Here is a 4,483-nt window from a genome sequence, read left to right on the forward strand (position 1 = left end):
TAAATTAGTCATTTGACAAAGTTATTTCTATAATAAAAAACAAATGGGCTAGGCTGAATCACTGTAGCTGTGGTATCAGCAGAGCAGGCACTGTAACACTTCAATGTTGGGAAAGCATGTAACATGCTAGAGTTATCGTATGTGGTGGATTTGACACTCATTTTGAGATAATGCAAGTTCTGTTTATCTGAATCTGACTTGGAGTAAACAAGCTACAATCCTGAACTGCCCATTAGCGGATTTATAGAATAATAATAGCCTTTCTGTAGTTAAATAGCTGCAAAAGTTTTTTGCATATGATGCAATAACAAGCATCAAACATTTTCCAGAGATTGATTCTCAGTCACTTAAGGCCAGTCTCTCTTTCTGAAAGGGAGCTGAGATTTTCCTCTAGTTTCTTACTACTCTTCCCTCCTGCCTGTTCCCACTGTAGTTCCAGCAGCATCGATATAGTCTGCTCAACTTTGCAGGCCAAATGTCCACTTTTTCCATTCTTGTACAACTGAGCTGAGCTTGTATCTGCTGCCCTTCTGAAAGCTGTGTCCTTAGAAATGATATAACGTGATGTGGAATTTCCATGTATGCAGCTACCACCCATCAACACCCATGCCATCATCATTTATGAAAATAGCTTATTACACAGACTAATGAGCGATCAGTGCTGTGTCCCTCAATCTGCTAAGTACCTGATGCAGCCCTGGAATGAAACTTGTGTTAAAACAAAGTCTAGGAATATAGTCACAGGTGACTAGGTGGATTGAATCATATATATTTAGACACAAAGAAATCACTGTGTCTGTTTAACAAATAAAGGGTATTTTATTTCAGAGAGGAGAACAGCTATATTGATAGGTTTCAGAGTAACAGCCGTGTTAGTCTGTATCCGCAAAAAGAAGAACAGGAGTACTTGTGGCACCTTAGAGACTAACAAATTTATTAGAGCATAAGCTTTCGTGGACTACAGCATATTGATATACTCCTATTTATAATAATCACCTCTACTCTTGAAAGAACAGGAACATGAAACATCACACTAAATAAGATGAGCTATCAAGCTACTTTCAGTTCTGTCTCAATAGATCATGTTTTCATGTGTTTTCCTAACAATGCACTACACAAGTGGGTATAGAAGTAATCTCATTGTTTTAATGGCACATGAACAAATGAGTTCTGAATTAGGAACAATAGCATTTGTAGTGTTTGCCCAGTAAATGGAAAATAAAACTCCTCTCCCTCCACAATGCAAGAGGGAGTAGCAGTTTAGATGAAGAAAGCGGAAAACAAGTGAGAGCGCCTCAAAAATGGAGGTGCAGGGACTAGAGAACTGTCTTTTTACATTGATCATAAAATGCAGCTTACCTTAAAACTATCACCTGATCCTGCAACCCACTGTGCAGCCAACTTGTAGGAGAAGTACAGAATGAGAACTTAAGTTCTCTGCGGGACACCTTTAACAGCAATATTTGCTAAGGGAGGGGGAAAGTGAAGCTTGTTACTTTGGCACAAAGGCGGCCTAAAATGCACTTTAAAAACAAACATAGATAGATTCCCTCCCCCCCCCAAGTCAGCCTTCAAGAAGTTCTGCACCAGCTGGAAATTCCTGTTGCAAGATATTGCAACCACATCTTGGTGTCACCAGCCATCTCTGTGCTTGCTGGGGGAATTCCCACCATAGGGGCTGCAGAGCCAATCTTCACTCCCTGTGCAAAGCCTAGTAACAAAGGCAACAGAGCAGCTTGAAAATCCTACCCCTGTGACACACTTGAGATAACAGAAACTTGCATTAATGATTCAAAACCCAACTCATTCAATTAGTGTTAGGGATGGTCTACAAACTTCCACCAAAATAATGCGACTTGAAACCCATTACATTGTTTTTGTGCCAGACTGTGTGTGAACATTCATCTTTGAGTAAAAAAGGTGATTACATTCATGTTCATTAAGGCTGGTTTGTTACTGACCTTAGCTAAATTGACTAGCCCCTTAATGCTGAAGTGTCCAAAACTGGATTTACAGCAAAATAATCCTCTGTTTCAGGAAGCTAACTGAGTTAAAGTCTGCAAGTTCGTATGTAAACTACCCCTTACAGCTCACAACAACCATGGTTTAAGAGCTTCCCCAGGGTTGTTCAGAAAACCAGGACAGACCAAACTGAAATTCTTGATCTGTTGAAGGTAGAAACACGAGCAAAAAATGTTTGGTTCTTAACCCACTTCCCCACACCAATGGCTCCTTCAAAAAGGAAAAAAAAAAATCCTTTGCTGAGCACTCGTGATTGCTGTTGCCTGCACAAGTGAAAGGGCTACATACTTAAAAACAAACCATTTTATGAAAAAAATACCTCTCTCTGTCACTGAAAGACAATCATCAGTGAGAGGCTCCAGCTAACCTCTCTTCACTCCCTCAGTTTAGAGGGTGAAGGATGATTAGCTGATGCCTAGCTTCAACTTCCAGCCATTGGATTGTGTTAGACCTTTCTCTGCTAGACTGAAGAGCCCATTATTAAATAGTTACTCCGCATATAAGCACTTATAGACTGTAATCAAGTCACCCCTTAAGCTTCCCTTGGTTAAGGTAGCTGAATAGATTGTGCTCCTCGAGTCTATCCTGGGGTTCCCAAACTTTCTGCCAGCACATCCCATTGTAATGAGTTATTTCCTCCCGCGACCCCAGACAGAATGGAGGATGCCCTTTTGTAGAGCTACATGGCATCCTCTGCACAGCATGATCTCACATGCACCGCATGTGTGAGGTCATGCCACATGGAGGATGCCATTTTATAGAGCAAAATGGAGACCTTCGTGCATTGTGATTTTGCACTCTCAGTACATTTGAGGTCACACTGTGCAGAGCAAAATGGTGTCCTCTACACACTAAGGATCACTGCAACCCCATCCACTGATGGCATAACCCCAAATTCCACAGTTTGGGAACTGCTAATTATCCCCATAAAGCAGGTTTTCTAATCTGTTAATCATTCTCATAGCTCTTCCCTGGCCCTTCTCCAATTTATCAACATCCTTCTTGAATGATGGACACCAGAACGAGACACAGTATTCCAGCAGTGATCAGACCTGTGCCAAATACAGAGGCAAACTAACCTCTCTCCTCCTAACTCGAGATTCCCCTTTTTAGCATCCTCGGATCGTGGTAGCTCTTTTGGCTGCAGCATCACACCGGGAACTTACTTTCAGCTTATCCACCATAGCCACCAAATCTTCAGTCACTGCTTCCCAGGATGGTCTCCCATCATGCAAGTATGACCTGCATTCTTTGTTCCTAGATTTATACATCTCCATTTAGCCATATTAAAACACATTGTTTGCTGGCACCTTTTTACCAAGCAATCCAGATCGCTCTGAATCAGTGACCTGTCCTCTTCATTGTTTACCACTCCCCCAATTTGGGAGTCATCTGCAAACTATCAGTGACGATTTTTGTTTTCTTACAAGGTCATTGATAAAAATGTTAAATAGCATAGGGCCCAGAACCAATCCCTGCAGGACCTATTGGAAACAGACCTGCTCAGTGACAAATTTCCCATTTACAGTTACATTTTGAGACCTTGCAGTTAGCATTAGACATCTATACTTCCCCATACAAGAAGAAGCAGTCTCAATATCATCCTCGACTGAAACAGCCTGTCTCTACTCCTTTTTATCATCCTGAAGCAAGAAGGCTGGACTTCTTGAAGAAACAACATACACATGAGAGACCTTCATCAGCATCCGCTTCGAATATTGTTAAGGCTGGCTTTAAGAAGTTGTTTTGATGTATATATCAAGAGCTACCAACCAATGCTGGAGGATCTTTACCCCTTCCCTACCCCTTTCGGGGACTATCTGCATTATTTCCAGGAAACACAGAGCAGTATCACCAGCAAGAGATAGGAACTGGAAATAATCCAAAAAATGCCACTTTATTCAATTCCAAAATAGTCCCACACCAACAATTGGTTGGTGACAGGATAGTCTCCCGAACAGGTGATAAACTGTGTTCAGTACATAGGCATCTGTTCTCCAGACTGAGACTAAACTTGAAAATGTCATTTAGTTCCAAAACAAAATATAGAGCCCCAGTAAATTCTAACTGATTACACAATGGCTCGAGCATACCTGCCACAGACCAGATTTGATAACATACAAGAGTTGATAAATAAACAGCTAAACAATCCATGTTCTACAGCAAGAACATGTCTCTGTCTTTTAGGTGTGGTGGCTTCATGTACTCTGGTGACACCATTTACCAGACTGCATCTTCGCCATCTTCAGCGGTGGTTACAGATGGTCTATCACCCTGCTATTCACAAGATAGATATGGGAATACACATCACTCAAGAAGTTTTGAATTCCTTCATCTGGTGGAAAGACCCACATCAGATCCACAAGGAGGAGTTCAGTTCTCCCCAGCACTTCCCACCATGTCAGTAGTAACTGATACTTCATTATTGGGTTGGGGAGCCCATCTCGACAAACTTTACAAT

Source organism: Malaclemys terrapin, chromosome 12 (assembly GCF_027887155.1).
Source record: "Malaclemys terrapin pileata isolate rMalTer1 chromosome 12, rMalTer1.hap1, whole genome shotgun sequence".
Lineage (NCBI taxonomy): Eukaryota > Metazoa > Chordata > Testudines > Emydidae > Malaclemys > Malaclemys terrapin.